At 40.8% G+C, this 25,610-nt stretch overlaps 1 protein-coding gene across 6 annotated transcripts in view; it reads left to right on the top strand.

Annotated features, from left to right (window-relative positions):
* FCHSD2 (FCH and double SH3 domains 2) overlaps nt 1–25,610 on the top strand; it is a 314,783-nt gene that overhangs the window by 87,589 nt on the left and 201,584 nt on the right. The gene's annotated exons all lie outside the window — the stretch shown is intronic.

The raw sequence follows: 25,610 nt of genomic DNA, 5'->3' as shown, positions 1-25,610 counted from the left end.
GTGTGGACAGCTAATTTTATTTGAAAAGACACACATTTTAAGTTTTGGCGACAGTGAACAAAAATAATTTGGAAGGAGAGAAATGGTTTCTATAAAATGAAAAATTTGTATTTATTAAAAGGAAAAATACAGCATTGGATTTGTGATAGAATTTAACGACTGTTGTGTTATTCTTTTCTGTCTTAAAAGTCAAAAGGATATTATTACTGTCTTTGAGTAAGTTTTAATCTGTTGAAAAATAGATCCATAAAGAAGTAAAGGTAGCTTATCTGACTTTGCCTGGGAGAAGCATTATCCATTACACTCTTGATGCTCATCAGAGCATTGTTTCATAATGTGGCCTGTGAGAATAAACTTCTGTACTTTAAATCTTAAGTTTGAATTTGGGATACATATCTTACTTTTTATCTCTCCTCTTAGTATATATGGCCTATCTTTCATAGTCAGCAGTCATATAAGTCTTTTATTTGTTATATCTAAGAATCAGTTCTGGAAGAGGACTGCCTCTTTACTGTTCTTAGAATCTGCTAGAGTGGATTTTGGATAAGCAAGGTAGCCTATGTTTTAAACCAGTGGGTCTCAAACATAAATTCCAAATTGGATAAAACAATATCGAACCTTTTAGTATACTGTGTAGGAAAACACTAATGAACAGGAATCTAATTTTATAAGGCAATATTCCTGTAGTGTAAGCTCTTTCTAATTGTCTTAAGTTGGCTTGCTTCTTTGCATTCGTGGCAGAAAAGCATGTGATTTAATGCTTGGATTTGGAAGTAGAGGGAACCATAACTCTGTCTAGGAAATGTTCCACAGTAGCACTCACACCTCACTCCCTCAACTGTAAAGTCATCGAGTGCAGTGTTGTGTTTTGCTTGATCTATTTCTAGTGCTTCGTACAGGGCCTGGCACATGGGCAGTGCTTCAGTAGCACTTCATGCATGGCAAATGGGAAGGATACCGCCTTCACATCTGCCGTTTTGGAAAGTACAGTTCAGATTAGGAATTGATAAGGTTAACACTTGCTGAATTAAGAAAGCTGTATTACTACTAGGAAATAAAAATGTATTATTTACCGGTAGTTGAAAGCCAGATTAGTTCATACAGTATAAAATATTCCTTTATATTCTGAGAAATTAATCATTTAATAAAATTTATATTCAAATAGTATGTGCAAACTTTCTTTTAGTATACTTAAACCCTTACATCCATTTACTGACTTGATTGATTTTAAAGTACTTTATATTTTCATTTAGCAGAATTATACTCTGAGAATAAAAAAACTAGTAAATGCGAATTATTGATTCAAAGAATGTTTGTCTTTAATGAAACTGTCAACAAAGGGCCGGTGCTGTGGCTCACTTGGTTAACCCTCTGCCTGTGCCGCCGGCATCCAATATGGGGGCCGGCTTCTAGTCCCAGTTGCTCCTCTTCCAGTCCAGCTCTCTGCTGTGGCCCGGGAAGGCAGTGGAGGATGGCCCAAGTCCTTGGGCGCCTGCACCCGCGTGGGAGACCAGGAGGACACACCTGGCTCCTGGCTTTGGATCGGCGCAGCACTGGCTGTAGTGGCCATTTTGGGGGGTGAACCAAAGGGAGGAAGACCTTTTTCTCTGTCTCTCTCCCTCACTAGCTCTGTCAAATTAAAAAAAAAAAGAAACTGTCAACAAAGAGTTATTACTTCTTCTTCTTCTTCTTCTTTTTTTTTTTTTTTTTTTTTGGACAGGCAGGGTGGACAGTGAGAGAGAGGGACAGAGAGAAAGGTCTTCCTTTTGCCGTTGGTTCACCCTCCAATGGCCGCCGCAGCCAGCGCGCTGCGGCTGGCGCACTGCGCTGATCTGATGGCAGGAGCCAGGTACTTATCCTGGTCTCCCATGGGGTGCAGGGCCCAAGCACTTGGGCCATCCTCCACTGCACTCCCGGGCCACAGCAGAGAGCTGGCCTGGAAGAGGGACAACCGGGACAGAATCCGGTGCCCTGACCGGAACTAGAACCCGGTGTGCCGGCGCCGCAAGGCGGAGGATTAGCCTAGTGAGCTGCGGCGCTGGCCAGAGTTATTACTTCTAATATTCTTTTTAGAGGCTTAAACATTAGAACTTGATAAGTTGTTAAATTATATTAGCAAGTGGTTTCTTAAATCACATATCCAGGACAGATGCAAAGTTAAACAAAACTTGACTTTTATTTCAAAGTATTTATGCTCAAGTTGGGTAAACATATATGTAAATGTAGTATAAGAAAAAAATGAAGTATTTTTCAAGGCATAGTGATTTGCAGCAAGATGCTAAGCAGGGAACCATTCCAGTAATGATCAGGGAAGACTAATAAATTGCTCTTGGAATGGGTGCACCAGTTCTTACACACCAAGATCCCCTGTGGTGTTTGGCTCAGTGCTTTGCCTATTTGGCTTAAACACTGAGGCTCATCTTTCATAATTTTGATTTTGTATGTATAAGTTTTGACTATTTGATAAAAATGTGTTTCTAGAGGAAAAGAATTTTCTAAATGGGCATATCACCTGCTGATTAAGAATGTGATTTGAATGCTAGCACTATGGGCTATGTAACCTTGAGAAATTTACTTAATCATTCAGTTTCATTTTTCTGATCTGTAAAATAGGCTAATAGATCACACAGGGTTGTTATTTGTCTTTATTTCTAGTTAAAGTATATACTTCAAAACAGACAAAATGCTTGGGGAATCTAAGACAAACTCAAGTTGTGTGTGTGTGCATAGAAACTAAAAATCCAACTGTAGTGCAGTGAATTTGGAGCTATCCTAAGAACAATTACAAGCGAGATTATAGATCTGGGATGTTAAATCTGTATCCAGGGTTTTGGGAGAGAGGGACTGTTTCCTTGCTACTGAGGACGTTATTTCTATTTTTTTTTTTTAAAAGATTTATTTATTTATTTGAAAGGCAGTTACAGAGGGAGGAAATAGGTGGGGGGGGCGGGGAAGAGATCCATTTATCTGTTGTCCATTGGTTCACTCCCCAAAAGAGAAAGAGAGAGGGAGAGAGAGATCTTCTGTCCACTGGTTCACTCCCCAAATGGCCTCAGTGGCAGAGGCTGGGCCAGGCTAAAACCAAGAGTTCACAATGCTGTCCTGCTCTCCCACGTGGGTGCAGGGTCCCGCATGGGCCATCTCCCGCTGCTTTCCTAGGCACATTAACAGGGAGCTGGATCGGAAGCAGAGTAGCTAGGTACTTGAATGTGGGATGCTGGTGTCCCAAGTGGCAGCCTACCCTGCTGTGCCACAATGCCAACCCCTTTATTTTCTTAGTGTGAATATTTCCAGATATTTGGTGAAGTAGAAAGAATATTGCTGTTAATGCTCATGTTCCCACCATCTGGATTTCAATGTTTATTATACTTGTTTTGTCCATCTATTGGTCATTTTGTTGTACTCTGTGTTGTTTCTGGTACATTCCAAGTAAATTGCAGATATCAAGACTCTTACCTCTAAATACTTCAGTCATGCATATTTTTGAAAGGACTGTCCCCGCCCCCTTATTTCATTCAAAGTTGGTATTTTAATACATTGCCCTCTCTCTGTATTTATATGCTTTAATATCAGACTGAACCTACTGTGAATAAGCTTGTTAATAGGTCTTCTCAATTTTTATACTCAAATTGGATTTGTATTTCCTTTAGTTTGAGCTTTTACTTTTTTTGCTTTATTTATCTGAGAGGCAGAGAGAGAGCAAGACAGACACCAAGAGAAGTCCCATCCATTTTGATTCATTCTCCATATGCCCACAATGGCTAGGGCTAGGCTGCAGCTGAAGCTTAAAGCCAGGAATAACATCCAAGTGTCTCACAAAGGTGGCAGGAACCCGAACACTTGAGCCATAATCATTGCTACTTTTCAGGGTCTGTATTGGAAGGAAGCTGGTGTCAGGCATTGGGGGTAGAAATCTAACTCAGTATTCTGATATGCAAAGCAGGCATCTTAACTGCTGGATATGACACCCTCCTGAAATTTGATTTTAAAAGATTCACTGTAGTAGTTTTCACCAATTTTCTTGAGTAGTTTATGTTTTATATGATTGTGACATTTCTCTTTTACAGTTTGCAATACTTTAAGAATATGATTGCTAATAGATAAATTCCTGAGTATCATCTGATATTAGAAACATTATTTCCTTTTAAACTACATATAAGACCTTAATTAGGGGGCTGGTGCTAAGACGTGGTAGTAGGCTAAGCCTCTTCCTGTAGCGCGGGCATCCCCTATGGGCACAGGTTTGTGTCTAGGTTGCTCCTCTTCTGATCCCCTCTGTGCTAATGGCCTGGGAAAGCAGTGGAAGATTGCCCAAGTGCTTGGACCCCTGTACCTGAATGGGAGACCTGGAGAAGCCTCCTGGCTCCTGGCTTCAGATAGGCCCAGCTCCAGCCAGTGCAGCCATTTAGGAAGTGAACCAGTGGATGGAAGACCTCTTTTTCTCTGTAACTCTGCATCTCAAATAAATAACTTTTTTTTAAGGCCTTAATTAGGTTATGGACTCTTTGTGGCCAGGGATTTTATACAATCATTTCTTATAACTCACGACTTCTTAAAGGGAAGAAGTCAAATACTTGTTGATAGATTATTTGTTATCAGTGCTTGAGGTATTCTAGCACTATTTTTCTGAAATTTAAATTTTTTTAAACTTTATTTATTTAAAAAAAATTTTTTTTGACAGGCAGATTTAGACAGTGAGAGAGAGACAGAGAGAAAGGTCTTGCTTTTCCGTGGTTTCATCCCCCAATGGCGCTGCGGCCGGCGAACCGCGCTGATCCGAAGCCAGGAGCCAGGTGCTTCTCCTGGTCTCCCATGTGGGTGCAGGGCCCAAGGACTTGGACCATCCTCCACTGCCTTCCCGGGCCACAGCAGAGAGCTGGACTGGAAGAGGAACAACTGGGACAGAATCTGGCACCCTGACCGGGACTAGAACCCGGTGTGCCGGCACCGCAGGCGGAGGATTAGCCTGGTGAACCGAGGCGCCGGCCAATTTAAATATTCTTTAAAAGATTTATTTATTTATCTTTAAAGAGTTACCCAGAGAGGGAGGGACATAGAGAGAGATGTTCCATGGCTGCAACAGCCAGTGCTGTGCCAGGCCAAAGCCAGGAGCTTCATCTGGGTCTCCCACATGGGTGGCATGGACCCACTAGTTTTCCCAGGCCATTAGCAGGGAGCTGGATTGGAAGTGAAGAAGCTGGGTATGAACCAGTGCCTATATGGGATGCTGATGTCACAGGTGATGCCTTTACCTGCTGTGCCACAATGCCAGCCCCTGCAAGCAGCTTTTAAGAATTTGTATTCATCGGGTATGTGATGTATATTGTAATGGAATTCTAAAAATTATCAAGGGAAATTATTCAAGAGGTGGGTAATAGTGAGACATTGTTCTTAGAATAACAGGATATCCTTCGATTTTATAGTCTTTGTGTTTCTAACCCATAAAAGAATATAATTGTGATCTAATATGGGCATAAATTTTTACAAAAATTTTATTTTAAGATTTGGCTACTTGATATGGAGAATTGCTATTACAATCATAACATTTTTGTCATTCCACAATACTAACTAAACAAAAGTGAGTGAAATTACAACTCACCAATTTATTAAGTCGCTCTTTATGTGTGGTAAACTACATTGTATATCAATATTTAAACATTTTATTATGAAGAATTTGGTTTGTGATACTAATTTATCTAATCTAGTTTGGATTGACCACAGAGTTACTCACTAGAGATAATGTATATGGAAACTGTTCCTGTGTTTTAGCGGGACTCAGTATGGAGAAACCAGATTCCGAAGTACGTTGGAGAAAAAAAAGGGATTTAAATGAAATTTTAGCAAGCTCAGGATATTCGTATCAAACTTTTTTTTTTTTGAGTCATAATTCATTTTCTTTTTTTTTTTTGACATGCAGAGTGGACAGTGAGAGAGAGGGACAGAGAGAAAGGTCTTCCTTTTTGCTGTTGGTTCACCCTCCAATGGCCGCCACGGCTGGCACGCTGCGGCCGGCGCACCGTGCTGATCCGATGGCAGGAGCCAGGTGCTTCTCCTGGTCTCCCATGTGGGTGCAGGGCCCAAGCACTTGGGCCATCCTCCACTGCACTCCCGGGCCACAGCAGAGAGCTGGCCTGGAAGAGGGGCAACCGGGACAGAATCCGGTGCCCCGACCGGGACTAGAACCCGGTGTGCCAGTGCCGCAAGGCGGAGGATTAGCCTAGTGAGCCGCGGCGCCGGCCGAGAATTCATTTTCAATCTTTTACCAGTAATCACAACCAATTTACATAGACAGTTATAATTAAATTTAAATTGTCCCGTGAAGAAATGGATCATGGACACATACATTTCTTATGTGTGGATCTTTCTTTGATGCTAAGCATAGTATTTAAGACAGGTGCTCTTTTTTTGTTTTTGTTTTTAATCATGGTGAGAATTTCTTAAGGAAGTGGTGCTTTTATTTACACTCCTGTGTGAGCTTTTTGATTTGGGAAACTGCTGCAGAGTATTTCCCTTTGGCACAGTTGCATGGCCCGCGTGTACTGTTACATGCAGTTCACTCCATGCCACATTTGTCAACTGTATAATCCTTCATAGATTTGTACAGTTTAGAGTGAGTTAGCTTTAGCAATAAAACTGAAAAATAATTCTTCACACAGTGTCATGTTCAGATCATACATATGCTGAAGAACTTGCGATTTTATCTTTGCATTTATTGTTTCAATTAAAAACACTTCAGGAGTTTGTTCTATGAATTGGCCTCCTGTATCATAAGCCACGGTGGTCATTAGAAATAGTTCTTCGTGGCCGGCGCCACGGCTCACTAGGCTAATCCTCCACGTAGCGGCGCCGGCACATCGGGTTCTAGTCCCGGTCGGGGCACCGGATTCTGTCCCGGTTGCCCCTCTTCCAGGCCAGCTCTCTGCTGTGGCCCGGGAGTGCAGTGGAGGATGGCCCAGGTGCTTGGGCCCTGCACCCCATGGGAGACCAGGGTAAGTACCTGGCTCCTGGCTCCTGCCATCGGATCAGCGCGGTGTGCCGGCCGCAGCGCGCTGGCCGCGGTGGCCATTGGAGGGTGAACCAACTGCAAAGAGGAAGACCTTTCTCTCTGTCCCTCTCTCTCACTGTCCACTCTGCCTGTCAAAAAAAAAAAAAAAAAGTTCTTCGTTGCATATTCGCTGAAAATTTACAAACAGCTTTGGTGGGATTTTGCTGTAATATAAACATTTTGTTTTATATAGTAGCCTTCTGAAAAGCTACTGTATATGAAGCTGGGCACTCTGAGGGTACTTAAGAAAATCTGTGGAGCCGGCGGCACGGCTCACTAAGCTAATCCTCCGCCTTGTGGCGCCGGCACACCAGGTTCTAGTCCCGGTCGGGGCACCAGATTCTGTCCCGGTTGTCCCTCTTCCAGGCCAGCTCTCTGCTGTGGCCCGGGAGTGCAGTGGAGGATGGCCCAAGTGCTTGGGCCCTGCACCCCATGGGAGACCAGGATAAGCACCTGGCTTCTGACTTCAGATCAGCGCGGTGCGCCAGCTGCAGCGCGCTGGCCGTGGCGGCCATTGGAGGGTGAACCAACGGCAAAAGGAAGACCTTTCTCTCTGTCCCTCTCTCTCACTGTCCACTCTGCCTGTCAAAAAAAAAAAAAAAAAAAATCTGTGGAAAAAAAGTTAAAAGATCAGTTTATTTTGATGTAAAACTGTTTTAAATCTATGCATAGTTTTTTCATGATGCGCATAGTCCATGAACCTTTTGATGATCCCTTATATTTATATGTGAAGTAATGAACATCTGTTTGTTTTGGCTTTGTAATTAAGTACTTTTTGTCTTTTTAAAGATTTTTAAAATTTATTTGAAAGGCAGAGTTAGAGAGAGTGTGATAGAGAGATCTTCCATCTGCTGGTTCACTCCCCAAATGGCTGCAATGGCTAGAGCTGAGCTGATCTGAAGCCAGGAGCCAGGAGCCTCTTCCTGATCTCCCATATGGGTCCTGGGACCTAGATACTTGGACCATCTTCCACTGCTTTCACAGGTGCATTAGAAGGGAGCTGGATTGGAAGGAATGCAGCTGGGACTCTAACTGGTGCCCTTATGGGATGCTGCGCCACAGGCTGTGGCTTTACAAGGTTTTGCCTGCAATGCCACAGTGCTGGCCCCATAATTCAGTACCCTTAATTCAAATAATTTTTTTTGTTTTGATCTTCATACTTTTTATGTAAGTGCTACTTAGATTTTCATAGTTTTTTGCTTCATGGCCAGTACATCTCTGCAAATTTTTAGCTATACTGTAGTTTTAGCAATTTACTGTCAATCATACTTTGACAGAAAAAATAAAATATTATAAATATTATTTCTTTTTTTGAAAGATTTATTTATTTATTTGAAAGTCAGTTACACAGAGAGAGAAAGAGAGGCAGAGAGGGAGAGAGGTCTTCTATCAGTGGTTCACTCCTCAGTTGGCTGCAACAGCCGGAACTGTGCCGATCCGAAGCCAGGAGTCAGGAGCTTCTTCTGGGTCTCCCATGTGGGTACAGGGGCCCAAGGGCTTGGGCCATCTTGTACTGCTTTCCCAGGCCACAGCAGAGAGCTGGATCGGAAGTGGAGCAACCAGGACTTGAATTGTCGCGGGAAAGGGATGTGGGCACTACAGGCGGTGGCTTTACCTGCTATGCCACAGCACCAGCCCCTGAATATTATTTTTCAGTCCCATGGTATTATTTGGCTTGCTGTTGTCTCATTCAGAGAAGGTTGTCTTTTCTTGCCAAAAAAAGCAATTTAAGTATTTTGCTATCTGTAAATTTTTGTTGTCTATAAAAATACTGTTCTACTTTGTGGGCTGGCACTGTGGCTAAGTGGTGATATCGGCATCCCATATGGGTGCTGGTTCAAGTCCCAGCTGCTACCTTACAAAGTGCTTGGGAAAGCAAAAGAAGATGACCCAAGTACTTGAGCCCCTGCATCCATATCTGAGACCCAGAAGAAGCTCCTGGCTTCTTGGATTGGCCTAGCTCGGGCCATGGTGGCCATTTGGGGAGTGAATCAGCAGGTGAAGGATCTCTCTGTCTCTTTGTAACTCTGCCTTTCAAATAGGTAAATGAAATATTTTAAAAATACTACTTTACTTCACTGATTTAACAAAATATTATAAAATATAAGCTTTATTAAAATTTAAAATATTGGGGCTGGCGCTGTAGTGCAGGAGGTTAAAGCCCTGGTCTGCAGCACCAGCATCCCATATGGGTGCCAGTTCAAATCCCAGCTGCTCCACTTCTGGTCCAGCTCTTTGCTGTGGCCTGGGAAAGCAGTAGAAGATGGCCCAAGTCCTTGGGCCCCTGCACCCTTGTAGGAGACCAGGAGAAAGCTGCTGGTTCCTGGTTTTGGATCAGCTCTGGCTGTTTGAGGAGTACACCAGCGGATGGAAGGCCTCTTTTTCTCTCTCTCTGGCTCTGCCTCTCTCTGTAACTCTCTTACAAATAAATAAAATAGATATTTAAAAAAAACCCAAAAATTTAAAATGTAAAATGAAAAATTATGAAAATTAATGTTTATTTTCTCAAATTGTTTTATAGTTGCAGTGTAGTTGGTAAACTAGTCAATGCCAAATTGCTATAAAATTTCTAAATACTCTTGCTAATTCTGGTATTTCTGTGTTGTGGATCAGTGTTCTAATAGGGACTAATATAGGCCATTGTAGAAAAGGGAAAGAATGTTCTAACTCCTGTTACTTTTCCAAGGGAGGAAATTATGGACCTTCAGGGAAACCGAAATTTAGCTTTTTTTTGGCTTTGAGATTGAATGGTACACCTCCCCTGACCAACTACTCCTGTATCTCTATAAGGAGACACAGTTAACCCAACAAATAAGCAGGCATTTAAAAATATTCCCATTGTCTCCCCATGTCAGCATGGAAGTCTTATGTATGCACAGTGATCTTAATGTCTCATTTATTTACTTGCTACTGAAAAACGATGATGGTGGAGCCTGTGTTCCTGTGTCTATTTATGATTATTCCAATGTCCTCCCATAAAAGAGACCTATTTAAAAGCCTCATCTATTCAGCAGCTGTCTCTCAAATCTATTTTGAAGAAGGTGACCTATCCTGTGTATGTTTGTAGCAGTCTTCTTTCTATATGATTTACAAATCATATACATCTGCATATGGTCTCTGGTGTTTATCTGTGCCCTGTGAAAACTTTTTGTGGAACCTTGGAGCTGTAATCTGTGTGAAGGTTGTATAGTGCAATCCCCTTTGCATTCATTCTCTCTTTTTAATATAGAGAAGATATTGGCAAACAGGCCACCTGACCTAACATCTGTTTTTGTAAGTAAAGTTTTATTGAACCACAACCACACCTATTTGTTTACATGTTATCAGTGGTTGCTTTCTTGCTGCCCTGACAGTTGAGTAGTTCCCAGGAGACCCGCAAGGCCAAAAATCTTTATTCTCTGTCCCTTTAATAAAAGGGACAGAGAAAAGTTCACTGAGCACTGGTATTAAGGCATAGCAACTTCTACCTGAATTCATTTAGTGACAGCATTTCACTGTCTCTCAAACCATTAAACTTTTGGTTAGGGAAGTTTCTATTTATATGGAGCAAAAAACTCCCTAAGTGAACTTCCTGGTTACAGGATAGTCTTAGTAATTAGAAGACAACTTTTATGCTTTTTCTTACCCTTTCCACTAGTCTACATCCCATTCCCAGTCTTACTTGCTCTGAAAATCTATAAATCTCAAGTTTATTCAATTCATACCTGAATGTCATGTGAAACTCACTTTTAAACCTTTTACCTATCTTGTTTCCTATAGTGATTCATTCTTCCGGCATTGACACACAGATCAGAACCCAATTTAATATTCCCAAACTCTTTGTTTTTATTTTTTAGTGTTTTCCTGTGTACTTCCTATGTACTGAGTTCTCAATTATGTTACTATTATTGTTAATGTGGGCTAAACTGCATTATGGTTTTATGTAGCTAAGTCATGTTATTGGCTCTTAAAACCACTAAGTCTTCTATGTATCTTGCCATTGATTCAGATCTTTTCTATCCTATGATGAACCCATTGCAGGATTTTATTCCTGTCACATCCTGTTGTTAGGTTTAGCCTACTGTGCCCGTTTTTACATCTTGATTTTGTCATTCACATATTTACTGTTCCTCTTTGCTCTTTGTTATGTGAGAATTTGATAGCAGTTTGAGTTACTTCATCAGCACTTTGTTATGTTATGTTTGCTTGGTTATTACTGAATACACACGTGAAATCATTCCGGAAATTTCTCTTAGAGTTTATGGTAAATTGAATTACTGCTTTGCATATATTCCCCACCTGACCCCTTGAGGCGAAGTATACTTCCCAGCCTGATTTTGGATGTGGTCATGTGACTTGCTTGAGCCAGTAGAATGGAGATAAACGTGACAGTAGGCCAGTTCTGAAATGAAGTGTTAAGAGGCTTGGCAAGTTTCTTCTAGTTCTCTTGTAGTTTAGCCATTTACTGTAAGAAGAGATTGTCCCAGGTAACTAAGTCCCCGTAGGCTGAGTCCCAGAATGAATGAAAGAGAAGTGAAAGTGATCTGAACTGAACTTGAGGCTTCAAGTGCTCCCACCAAACTGCGATTAATGAGCAAGAAATTAACATGTTTTATTGTAATCCATTTGTGTTGTTTGTTACATAACATTAATTCAGCAATAGTTTGCCTGTACACGGTTAACTAAGCCATCCTATTTTTAGAGAATTTTTTCTGAAATGCCTGAAATGTAAGTAACAAATTAAAATGGTACTAGACTGTCATGAACCCTGGAAAAGGGAGATTAGAGGTAAGCTTTGGGTCCCTATGTGCTAAAGTGTGTGGCTTTGGTGAGAGAAGCCTCTGAGGAAAATTGCAGTTGCAATGGCTAAACAAAATTTAAAAATGTATCTTGCTACTATATCTGTGCCTCAGATGCTTTGAATCAGTTCTTTATTTTTTGCAGTTTGACTTGCTGCCGTTGTCACGTTTTTCTGTTATTTTCTATTGTTTTCCTGTTCCTATTTGTCTGTTCTTGTTTACTTTTTCATTAGTACCCTTTTGGAAATAACTATGTTTTTTTGGACAGTATGTAAAGAAATAACATAGACTTGGCCGGCACCGCAGCTCACTAGGCTAATCCTCCGCCTTGCGGCGCCAGCACACCGGGTTCTAGTCCCGATCGGGGAGCCGGATTCTGTCCCGGTTGCCCCTCTTCCAGGCCAGCTCTCTGCTGTGGCCAGGGAGTGCAGTGGAGGATGGCCCAAGTGGTTGGGCCCTGCACCCCATGGGAGACCAGGAGAAGTACCTGGCTCCTGCCATCGGATCAGCGCGGTGCGCCGGCCGCAGCGGCCATTGGAGGGTGAACCAACGGCAAAAAGGAAGACCTTTCTCTCTGTCTCTCTCACTGTCCACTCTGCCTGTGAAAGAAAGAAAGAAAGAAATAACATAGAGTAAGTCCATTGGAGTTCTAATTCTGGCTTTACCGTATGTTAATATAATAAATCTAGGTAAGTTAAACTGTTTCCTGCTTCTATAATGTGGTTAATAAATAAGTTGTTGCTGAGCTTAACAGAGACAATGAAAGTGCAGCATCATTTGTATGTACAGTGGTTCAGCAAATATTCACTGAGTGAGTTCTGAAGCATGCAGTGCTTTGCACATTAAGAAGTCAGTACCTTTTATAGTCTTTTGATAGTCATAGCCCTAGGAAGTAGTGTTGGCACCACGTTGATGCTCAGTGAAAGGAAAAGGGGAGGGGCTTACATTTCCATTTGCGGAAGAAGAAAGATGAATCCTTGTCACTCAGAATCATGAAACGTTGTTCAGGTGTGTTTTCTGTCGTATCATGGTATAGTAGTTAATCTCAGGGCTTTTTTTTGCATTACCCTTTGCAGTAACTAGGTACTGTCAACAGCCAGTATCTTTTGTTTTATCTGAGGATATGAATCAAAAATAAAATCTAAGCTTGCCTGTGCTTTGTTTCCTCTTCTAGTTAATTGTTTCAAAATATAAATCCAAGTACAAGGCATACTATTTAGTATTAGGGTGATTGTATTCATTTTTTCTATAGTCTTAGATAAGACACAATAGAAACAATGAAGCTGGCAACTTTCCTCTCCTTTTATTTAGGAACATATCTTCTACCAGACATTTTGACAGTCTGTTCTCTTTTTTAATTTTAGAAAGAATGATGGTTTTAGCAGTGCAGACAGTACAGAGGTATATAAAGCCAAATGAATTACCATCATTTATATCTTTTCAAATACACCCTCATGTTTGGCATAAGTCTTTTCCTTTTATGTGTGCTCATTTAATTTATATTTTTTCTTTTATAAAAGAGGAAGTTTGCACTCATTTTTTCTGTATCTCCTTTTGTCTTTTAAAGTATTGTTATTATTGATACTTTTCTTACGTTAACATATAAAGCTTTCATTTTTATTGTCAGTATCATAGTTCATTTTGTAAGTATAAATTATGTAATGATCACATTGATTGTCATACATCCCATTAAGTTTTTATAACAATATTACAGTGAGCATTCTCATTTATCTTGTTATACTTGTCCTGTTTTATTTTGTTTGTTTGTTTGTTTTGTTTTTTTAAGGAAGGGCACAAGTGTCCTCCCTGTGCCTGCTTCTCTCTTTCTCTATTTTTTGAAAGATTTATTTATTTATTTGAAAGGCAGAGTTACACAGAGGCAGGGACAGAGGTCTTCCCCTGCTGGTTCATTCCCCAAATAACGCCATGTCCAGAGCTGCGCCAATTTGAAGCCAGGAGCTTCTTCCAAGTTTCCCATGCAGATGTAGGGACACAAGGAATTGGGCCATCTTCTACTGCTTTCCCAGGCCATAGCTGAGAACTAGATCGGAAGTGGAGCACCTGGGACTTGAACCAGTGCCCATATGAATTCTGGCACTGCAGGTGGCAGCTTTACCAGCTATGTGCCACAGCACTGGACCTTTGCCCTGTTATTTATTTTTTTAAAGATTTATTTATTTGAAAGTCAGAGTTATACAGACAGAGATTGAGAAGCAGAGAGAGAGAGAGAGAGAGAGGTCTTCAATCTGTTGGTTCACTCCCTAGATGGCTGCAACAGTCAGAGCTGTACTGATCCGAAGCCAGGAGTCAAGAGCCTCCTCTGGGTCTCCCATGTAGGTGCAGGGGGCCAGTGACTTGGGCCATCTTCTACTGCTTTCTCAGGCCACAGCAGAGAGCTGGATTGGAAGTGGAGCGGCTGGGACTTGAATCAGCGCCCATATGGGATGTGGGCACTGCAGGTGGCGGCTTTACCTGCTATCCCACAATGCTGGCCCCAGTCTTGTTATTTTAATAATGTAAAAATGAGGGCCTACGCTGTGGCATAGCGGGTAAAGCCGCCACCTGCAGTGCTGGCATCCCACATTGGTGCTGATGCAATTCCTGGCTGCTCCAATTCCGATCTAGCTCTCTGCTATGGCCTGGGAAAGCAGTAGAGGATGGCCTGAGCACTTGGGCCCCTGAACCCGTGTGGGAGACCCAGAGGAAGCTCCTGGCTTCGGATTCGCCCAGCTCTGGCTGTTGTGGCCTACTGGGGAGTGGGCCAGCAGAAGGAAGACTTTCTCTCTCTCTCTCTCTCTCTCTCTGCCTCTGCCTCTCTGTGACTCTGCTTTTCAAATAAATAATTAAATCTTTTAAAAAATGTAAAAACGATGTCTGTGCAAGCAAACCATAACTGTACTTAAATTTTTAAAAAATATTTTACTTATTTTAAAGTCATGAGGGGAAGAAAGAAAAGTTGGGAGACAGTGTACAGGGGTACCCCATTCAAAGGTTCACTCCCCACCTGTCCAAAATGGCTAGGATGGGGCTAAGGTTGAAGCAGGGAGCCAGGAATTCAATCTAGGCTTTCCATGTTGGTGACAGGAATGCAATGCAATCACTTGGGCCATAACTGCTACATTAGTAGGAAGCTGGAATCAGGAGCCAGAGGCTGGTATTAAACCCAAGCACTCTGGAATGGAATATGAGCATCTTGATTGCTAAGTCAAACACCCATCTGTTATTGTTTAATTGAAGAATTCAACATTAACAAGTAAGGCAATAATCATAGAATTCTGCATTTGAGAGTAGAATGATTTTATTTATTTATTTATTTATTTTTTGGACAGGCAGAGTTAGACAGTGAGAGAGAGACAGAATGAAAGGTCTTCCTTCCGTTGGTTCACCCCCCAAATGGCCGCTATGGCTGGTACACTGCTCCAATCTGAAGCCAAGAGCCAGGTGTTTTCTCCTGGTGTGGGTGCAGGGCCTGAGGACTTGGGCCATCCTCCACTGCCTTCCTGGGCCACAGCAGAGAGCTGGACTGGAAGAGGAGCAACCGGGACAGAATCTGGAGGCCCAACCGGGACTAGAACCTGGAGTACTAGCGCCGCAGGTGGAGGATTAGCCTATTGAGCCGCGGCACCAGCCAAGAGTGGAATGATATTAATTCAATATCTGTTGTATACCACTCAGTGTGTGAGGCATTTCATAGGCTTATTTGAATATCTGTAGGTTCAAGTTAAGGAAATTTGTAATGGAGTGCAGATTGGAAAAACCCTTTGTACTCCTTTTACTACAGGTGCGTAACCTGAGTACCTAAGAAGCTTTTCTTGAGCAAATGATATTATAGCCCCAAAACCTTGGCAGGACTGTAATAGCTTCTAGCATCCTTTGCTTACAAATAGAACTGTAAGAGGCTTCTGATCTCTTTTAATAAACAGAGATGACTTTTTTTATTGGCAACTTAGAATGCAAGTTGTTGTTGTTGTTGTTATTATTATTATTATTATTATTTTGGATAGGCAGAGTGGACAGTGAGAGAGAGAGACAGAAAGGTCTTCCTTTTTTCCGTTGGTTCACCCTCCAATGGCTGCAGCAGCTGGCGCACCGCGCTGATCCAAAGCCAGGAGCTTCTCCTGGTCTCCCATGCGGGTCCAGGGCCCAAGGACTTGGGCCATCCTCCACTGCCTTCCCGGGCCACAGCAGAGAGCTGGACTGGAAGAGGAGCGACTGGGACTAGAATCCGGTGTGCAGGCGCCACAGGCGGAGGATTAGCCTATTGGGCCGTGGCGCCGGCCAAGTTATTTTCTTTTTAATCTCCTGAAATTTGAAAACAAGATGGCCCAGGTTAAATAATAGTTTTCCAAAGCTGAATGTACTCCTTTGTAGCTGTTCTTCTGTTTGAAATACAAAATCAACTTCCTAAAACTCCTAGGTGGAAACACTGCTGTGCAGATGATCTGTAATTAGATGAACTCACCAATCTCAGTTGGTAATATCCCATTTTTTCCTTGGTAAAGATTTAAAAATTCTAGAATAGATGCATTATCTTTGTCTTACACTGACAATTTCATTCCAAACATCTCCAGGAGGCATACACCATATATGGGAAACCATCTGCATCCTTCTCACTCTCATGTACCTTAGACATTCCGTATGTTGTGCCCATTCACCACGAGAATGAACCCTTGATTGCCATTGAGCTAAAAGCGCCTCTTAATAATTTTGATGAATTCACTCATGTTGCATTATCAGGTAAAAGGAATTTTTTTCCTCCTGAGATTTATTTTATTTATTTGAAAGGTGAAGTTACAGAGAGAGGTAGACACACACACACACACACACACACACACACACACACAGAGAGAGAGAGAGAGAGAGAGAGAGAGAGAGGTCTTCCATCCACTGGTTCACTCCCCACATGGCTGCAACAACCTAGGCTGGGCCAGGCCGAAGCCAGGAGTCAGGAGCTTCTTCCGGGTCTCCCACGTGGGTGCAGGGCCAAGGACTTGGGCCATCCTTCGATGCTTTCCCAGGCACATTAGCAGGGAGCTCTGTGGGAAGTGGAACAGCCAAGACTTGAACTGGCACCAGGGCTTTAATCTGCTGTGCCAAAACATTGGCCCCAAGGAATTTGGTTTTATCCAGGGCAGGAAGCTGCTTCTCATCCTTGTATTGTTCTGTTATCACCGGGATTTTGGTAAATTAACTGTATGAAATAAATATTAGTTTTGCATTTTCTTATCCATTTATAATTGACAGTAAAATAGTATGAGAAGAAATTTTTAAAGATCATGAAACAACTAATTTTACCCATTAAGACTGCTTTGACAGCTTGCATAGTCATTTATGTATAATCCCGTACTACCACACAGAGTGAAGAGTATCTGTATAAGGACTGGAGAGCAAGAAACAAAATGGCTGTTATTCTCAGATACTCTTTAATGTCTTTCTTTCAATGTCAGTTTCATAATTTTTTATAGGAGGTTTGTACATTTTTGTTCTGGTGAATCTAGGTAATGTATAGGGTTTGGTGTTTTTTTCTTTTTTTTTTTTTTTGCACTTAATAGTTTATTTTGGTGATAATGTATTTTTGGTGCTATAGGTTAACAATCTCTTCTCTGAGACTTTTCAGGCTGATTCTGTTACAAAATTAAAAACTTGAGTTTTAAAAAAGTTATGTAGTGGCCAGCGCCGCGGCTCAGTAGGCTAATCCTCTGCCTTGTGGCGCCGGCACACCAGGTTCTAGTCCCGGTCAGGGTGCCAGATTCTGTCCCGGTTGCCCCTCTTCCAGGCCAGCTCTCTGCTGTGGCCCAGGAGAAGCACCTGGCTTCTGCCTTTGGATAGGTGCAGTGCGCCAGCCGCAGCGCGCTGGCTGCGGCAGCCATTGGAGGGTGAACCAACAGCAAAGGAAGATCTTTCTCTCTGTCTCTCTCTCACTATCCACTCTGCCTGTAAAAAAAAAATAAGTTATGTAGTGTATATGACATATATCATATCCCCCTCCACATCGGGACCAGCACCCTGGAATCTGGTACATTAATCTTTCCCAGTGAAAAGCAAGATAAGATTAAGTACTCCTTTTGGATTTATGAAAACTATAGATTTCTCTCAGTTCAGGACAGCTTTTGCTGCTAGGTGAGCTAGAAATAAGCTGTCATCAGGTCATTTTGGATTTGTGGACCTTTATTATAAGTGATTTTTAAAATAAATTCATTAAACATTTTTACTTACATATGTTTTATTTTATTTTTTTAAGATTTTTATTTATTTGAGAGGTAGTTACAGACAGTGAGAAGGAGAGACAGAGAGAAAGGTCTTCCTTCCATTGGTTCATTCCCGAAATGGCCGCAGTGGCTGGAGCTGTGCCTATCCAGAACCAAGAGCCAGGTGCTTCTTCCTGGTCTCCCATGAGGATGCAGGGGTCCAAGCGCTTGGGCCATCTTCTGCTGCTTTCCTAGGCCACAGCAGAGAGCTGGATCAGAAGAGGAGCAACCAGGACTAGAACCGGCGCCCATGTCAGATGCCGGCACTGCAAGCAAAGGATTAACCTAAAGGATTAACCAGGGTGTCGGCCCCAACATATGAGGTTTTAAATATCCACTTTGTATTCAGCAGTCTTGCTGAACTTTATTAGGTCCAATAATTTGTCTTTCAACTTTTCTTTATATATAATCAATTAGTGTTTCATCTGGGACAACTTCATCCTTTTCATTGTAACCCTTTTCTTTATGCTGATTGGTTTGTCTTCATCCTCTGACTGCCTATCTGGGGTCTCTCAAAAGGCAGCAGGGCCAGCCCTCCCACTGTTAGCTGTTTCTTCTGTAACTCAATGTATGCTTGGTTAGGAATTTTCTTCCTGTTATCACTTGCTTGATTATCCACTTTTTTTTTTTTCTAATAGTCACATGGATTTACCACTGAGAGACAGGGATGCAACTCAGTTCCATGCTTTACTACCTGTGTGTGAGCTCAATAACAGGTGCACATGGACCAATTACAGACTTTGAAGGAGGTGATGTAATTGGTCACTGATCCTAATACACATCTGTTATTTGCAGTGTCTTGTGGACCAGTGAAGTTTACACTTTATGTAATTGCTCATATTTAATATACCATGGTAACAGAAATTGAAACCGTTGTTGGGGGACTTGTCATTTAATTAAACTGTAGTAATTAGAATTTATGCATAATGGTACCTTAGAAGACTGCCTATAACCTTTTATTTGTTTTCCTAGCTTTATCACGTTTTCATAGGTTTTCATTGTAGTGTTGAATGAAATTTGTGATTGCGGCATCTTCACTGCAATCTGATCCTGAGGCCTACTTATCTTTATTAAGTATGATATGTGCTGTAGGTAGGTAGGTATTTTGCATACCAGATTATGGCCCCTTTCTTTCTTTTTCTTTCTTTCTTTCTTTTTTTTTTTTTTTTTTGACAGGCAGAGTTAGACAGTGAAAGTGAGAGACAGAGAGAAAGGTCTTCCTTCCGTTGGTTCAGCCCCCAAATGGCCACTGCAGCCGGCGTACTGTGCCTATCTGAAGCCAGGAGCCAGGTGCTTCCTCCTGGTCTCCCATGCAGGTGCAGGGCCCAAGCACTTGGGCCATCCTGCACTGCCTTTCCGAGCTACAGCAGAGAGCTGGACTGGAAGAGGAGCAACCGGGACAGAATCCGGCACCCCAACTGGGTCTAGAACCCAGGGTACCCACGCCCCAGGCAGAGGATTAGCCAAGTGAGCCGTGGCGCCAGCTGGCCCCTTTCTATTCTTTGTTTGCTAAGAATTTTTATCATGAATCAGTTTTGTATTTTCTCAAATGCTTCATCTACTGAGATGATCATACGTTTTTCACTTTTAATTTGGAGCAGAAACTATTACTTTTTCTAATGTCAGATCAGATTTGAATTGTTGGAATAATACCAGCTTGGTTTTGATGTTTTATATGTTTTTTAATATTTTGGAGGATTCTGTTAATATTTGTCCATGAATCATATTGGAATGTAATTTTCCTTCTCATATTTTTCCTTGTTGAATTTTAATATCAACATTATGTTGGTTTCTTAAAAGATTGGAGGATGTTCTTTCTTTAACCTTGAAGAATTTCTGAAAGATAGAATTACTTACTTCTGCACTGTTAGGGAATTCTTTTTGGTAAAGCCATCTGGGAAGATTTTGAATTATTTATTTTCTTTAATGTTAATATAACTGATTAGACTTTTTTTCCTCATAAATTTTTGTAAAGTAACTTTCCCCATAGGAATTCATGTTTCATATAATAAATAACTAAATTGTTTGCAGTTTTCCTCATTTTCCTTCCCAGTATTGATTATTTGTGCCTCTCTTTTCTTTTTCTTCGTGTCATCAGAGGTTTGTCATCTTAGCGTCTTTGGAGAGTTAGCTTTTAGTTTTGTTGATCTTCTGTTTGTTCGTTTCCAATTTTATCTTTTATTTCTAACTTCTTGGAGGAAGGAGGAATGGCTGGATTATTGATTTTTAGACTTTCTTCTTCTTTTTGAATATAATTCTTTAAGGCTGGTGTTTCTAAATGTTGCATTTACAGCATTTCATAAGACTTAGCAGGAATTGTTTCTTTTTAACTTTTTTATTGCCTCATAATACTCATGCAGACATGCATTTCACTTGTATGCCGTTGAAGTATCCATTTGAATCACTGCCCAGATCAAGAACCAGAACATTTAACACCTGAAAAGTCTCATACCCATTCTTGTCAATAACTTCAATATATACAGTGATTACTTTCTAGACTTCTAACAACTGGGATAATTTTGCCCATTTTTTGAGTTTCGTATAAATGGAATCATTCGGAAAGTACTTTTTGGTCAATAGGATGCCTGTGAGATTTCATACTTCTTGTGCAGTATACAAAAGTTCATTTATTCTCATTGCTGAGAAGTATTCTATTATATAAATTACCATGATTTACCAGTCTTGTTGATGGATACTTGAATTATTTCCATTTTTGACAGTTATAAAAGTGTTGCTGGGGGCCGGCACCGTGGCTCACTTGGTTAATCCTCCACCTGCGGCACGGGCATCCCATATGGGCGCCGGGTTCTAGTCCTGGTTGGTCCTCTTCCAGTCCAGCTCTCTGCTGTGGCCCAGGAGGGCAGTGGAGGATGGCCTAAGTGCTTGGGCCCCTGCACCCGCGTGGGAGACCAGGAGGAGCCACCTGGCTCCTGGCTTCGGATCGGCGCAGCGCAGGCTGTGGCAGCCATTTGGGGAGTGAACCAATGGAAGGAAGACCTTTCTCTCTTACTCTCTCTCTCACTATCTATAACTCTACCTGTCAAATTAAAAAAAAAAGTGTTGCTGAACATTTTTGTAATTAAAACTTTGTATGAGGGCTGCTGTTGCGGCACTGTGGGTTAAATTGCTGCCTGTAGCACCTGCATCCCTTGTGGGTGCTGGTTCGAATCCCAGCTGCTCTACTTCTGGTCCAGCCCAGTCCAGCTCTCTGTACTTGGGGAAGCTGTGGAAGATGGCCTGAGTACTTGGGGCTCTGCACCTGTGTGAGAGACCCAGATGATGCTTCTGGCTCCTGGCTTTAGCCTTTCCCAGCCCCAGCCGAATAAAGGCAGAGTTACAGAGAGAGAGAGAGAGAGAGAGCGAGCGAGCAAGCGCAAGAGGAAGAGACAGAGACACAGAGAGAGAGATCTTCCATCTGTTGGTTCATGGCCACAATGGTGGGAGCTGGGTTGATCTGAAGCCAGGAGCCAGGAATTTCTTCTATGTCTCCTACATGGGTGCAGGAGCCCAAGCACTTGGGCCATCCTCCACTGCTTTCTCCGGTGCACTAGCAGGGAACCAGATCAGAAGTAAAGCAGCTGGGACTTGAACTAGTGCCCACATGGGATGCCAGCACTGCAGATGATAGGCTAACCACTGCTCCACAGTGCCAGCCCCTAAAATAAATAAATCTTAAAAAAAAAAAATCTTTGTATGTACTTTTGTTGAGTATACACATGGGCATTTAAATTTGTGGAAAAATGGAGTTAAAAGATCAACTTATTTTGGTGCAAAATTTGGAATCCATAAGTAAGTTTTAGATAATATGCGTTCTCTGTCAAGTTTGGAGGGTCCTTCATACATAAAACGGAATTACTTGGTAATAGGGTATGTTTCTTTTTGGCCTTTGTAGTTATTAGTACAGTTTGCAATGCCAGCAGTACAGTATGGGTGTTTCCAGTTGTTCCTTGTCTTCTCCGGCTCTGATATGTTCAGTCTTTTTAATTTCTGTTGTTCTGGTTATTGTTTAATCTTTGTGTAGTTTTTGGAGGGAACCTATATTAATTGTTTTCCTTTGTGTAGGCATCTTCCTAGTGTGGCTGCTACTTTTTCTCTTAGGTTATTTAATGCTACTCTTCTAAGTAGTTTGTTTGAATTTTATTTGACTTGATCATAATATATTAGAACTGATATTTGGAAGGATTTTCATTCACTTGAGCCATTGTTACTAAGCCCTGATGTCACTGTCAGAAACAGAATATCCTGCAAAAAAACTCCATGAGTCTGACACAGAATAATAGATTGGATGTGCATCCTCTGTAATCAAGAGAAGTAGTTTCCAAACATTGTAAATGGCCTGCCCCATACTAGTGTATTATGCATATTGAAAGCATGAAAAAAAACCAGAATATAAAAATAAATAATATTTAAATGTATCTTGCTTATTGTTGTAGCTTTGTATTACCATAATATATACAAAGGTATATTATACACATTTGTGAGACTATATGATAGCACATAACCCTAAAATCTCTGTCTTTCAGAAACAAAGGTTAATATTCTGTTCATTTTATAAACCCATTGTGGGTTGGCAATGGCATATATATATATCCCCCATGGTCATCATATCATCTTCATTCTGGGATTGTCTGAGGGAGTAGCTTCATCTAGACTATCCATAGAATGTATCACATTCAGTTTGTCTGCTGTATATCTATATTAGAATGTAAAGCTTTTAAAAAATCAGATATTTTTCTCATTGGAATGTTTGTTCCTTCAGAGCTGAGACTCTGACATAATCATCTGCTTAGATGAATCAAAGAATGAATCAAATCAGTGGCATTTACTAAAGTAAAGACATGGTAAGTGCTGCAAGAGATACAATTAAAGTTCTCTGTGAGGGTTTACCATAAGGGACAATCATTTCAAAGCTGGGGCTAAATCATTTTGAAAAGAGTTTTGAATGGTATGTTAATTTGTTTCATAGACACTGGAGTTTATAGTAACCAAATCTATGACAACACTATTGAGGTTAAGGAAATTATGTATTTATGGATGACTAATCATAGTAGTACCTGTATTCTCTTAAGAATTTTTAAGCAGGGTCATCAGAGATTATTTATTTCTACTTATTAAAACATTTGCTTATAAACACAGAAATTATACATGTTTATGGGGGACCCTGTGATATTTTAGTACATGTATATATTATGTCCAGTCATGGCAAATAGATCTGTGTCCTCAAACGTTTAACATTTCTTGAGGGTGAAAACATTCAAAATGCTAGCTGCTAGCTTTTTAAAATAGAGAACTATATTATCTATAGTCACCTTACTGTGCAACAGAATCACATAACTTCTCCTTAGTATCTAGCTATAACTTAGTACTTATTAATCAACCTTTCTCCTTCCCACCTTCCCCCCTAAGCTGCCCAGCCTCTGATAACCACTATCATACTTCTACCTTCTTTGAGATCACCTATTTTAAGACTCTAGTACACATATTGTTAATCCAAAATTTAAAAATTTATAGTCTTATTTCAAAATAATATATTTGACATCTATGAAGAATATAGTAATCTATACTTCTAAGAGTTTGAGAAAAATCTTCCATTAAATAAATTTGTAACAAAAGAACTTTGTAAAATTCTGTAATGTGACCTGAGTTCTAGAAACGAATTCCCTGTAGGTAGAAAAAGTAGTGGCATCTTATGTGTATGCTCTTTATTAAATAAAGCAGATAATACTACTTTTTACTACAGAAGAGGGATTTGAGAGGTGAGTAGGGCAATAGAGGCAAGGAAAAAAATGAGTTCTAGTTTTTGGGGTAGTAGTATGGTGCAATGAATTAAGCTGCTGCTTATACTGCCAGCATTCCAATTTGCAGTGCCAGTTTGAGATCCGGATGCTCTGCTTCCTACCCAGCTCCTTGCTGATGTGCCTAGGAAAGCAGCGAATCATGACCCAAGTACTTGGGCCACTGCCACCCATGTGGGAGACCCAAATAGAATTCTATGCTTCTGGCTTTGGCCTGGTGCAACCCTGGACATTGTGGCTGTTTGGGGAGTGAAGATCTCTCTGTGTGTCTCTTTCTCTCTCTCTCTCTCTCTCTCTCTCTCTCTGCCTTTCAAATAAATAAATAAATCTTAGAAAAAGAAAAAAGTACTGTTTTTTGATATATATATACATAAAATCAGAAATCTAATAGCAACAGCAATAATACTTAAAATAACTAATTCTATATAGAATTGTAAATCAGATTAAAGTAGGCAATTTAAAAACTCCCATTTAGAAACTAAGGAACCTAATGATGTTACTTAAAAAAAAAAAATCAAGAAACTTGATACCGTAGCATTAGTTAATAAATGCCTGGGAACAGTGTTCCTTGTCAGTGTTGTTCTTTGATTCTGATGAGTTTCTAGCTTCAGCCTGTTTCCTCAAACAGATGAATAAAAAAAAAAAAAAACTTTATATATATGAAGAATCCTTTTTGCCCCTGCCTTTGCCAGAAAGTTTATCTGAAGTTTATAAGATGAAGTGGTCAGTAGTTTATAAATTTCTATATATATCTTATTGGCTAGGAAAGGTGTAACCAATGCAGGAGACATGGTGTTGATAGGAAGGTGAAGCTGCTCAGCAAGGAGGGCTTGGGGCGGAGGATGGAATAGTCATGTGTATGGTGTTTAAGAAATAGGCATTAGAGATACACACGTGCATAGGTGTTTATATATTTCACTTTTATTGTAGTAGTGTCCTTAATGAAAACACTTTGCCTCCAGCAAAACAACAACAACTTGGCTTGTTTTTCCACTTGACTGCAAAACAATTACATCTTCTAGTAGGAGCCCTTCTCCTGTTCCTGGGAAAATACCCTGGTTGGCTGTCATTTGCATATTCGTCTTTAGGGCCATTGTGGGTGGGTTTGGGCTGCTGACACTGGGCTGCAGCCTGGCCACCTGTCTACAACAAGTGAGCTCAGCCTTTGTGCAGCATTATCTAGTTCTCTAAAGTGATATTTTTTAAAGTGAGTAATTTGATTAAAATATGTGAAACTATTATTTAGGAAGTGTTTGTGTTGAATTTAAATCCTCCATTTTTTAGGAAGAGAAATTTTCTCCTTCCACTGGCACAACTATGTATTTCCATGCCTCTCTGGCATAGTTTTGTATCTGCTTTTGTGAAATCCTCATGAATATTAATTAGGGATGTGAGAATCATAAAAGAAACTTTAAAGTCATCCATATTCACCCTTTATAAATTATAAATCAGGTGTTGCCTAATGTTCTCTAGCAGCCCATTTCACTTATGTGAAATAATTAAACATTTAAGATTAGCAATGAAAGAAATATCCAAGGTCTTAAAATAGTAGCCAGTCCTTCATTCATTTTCCTTGATAAGTAATCCAATAACTCATATGTGAATTTAGAAATTTTTGTCCTAATAATGAATACATTGCTATGTTGACTGATTTGTATCAATCATTTTCATTCAGCTTATGGTGAGTGTACATATCTATATTCAAAGTTCATGACACGTTAGGGTACAGTCTTAGATTTTGACA

This window comes from Oryctolagus cuniculus, chromosome 1, assembly GCF_051225735.1.
Source record: "Oryctolagus cuniculus isolate XC-2025 breed Fujian yellow rabbit chromosome 1, ASM5122573v1, whole genome shotgun sequence".
Taxonomy (NCBI): domain Eukaryota; kingdom Metazoa; phylum Chordata; class Mammalia; order Lagomorpha; family Leporidae; genus Oryctolagus; species Oryctolagus cuniculus.
The sequence above is the reverse complement of the archived record's forward strand: the minus strand, read 5'-3'. Positions and strand labels throughout refer to the sequence as shown.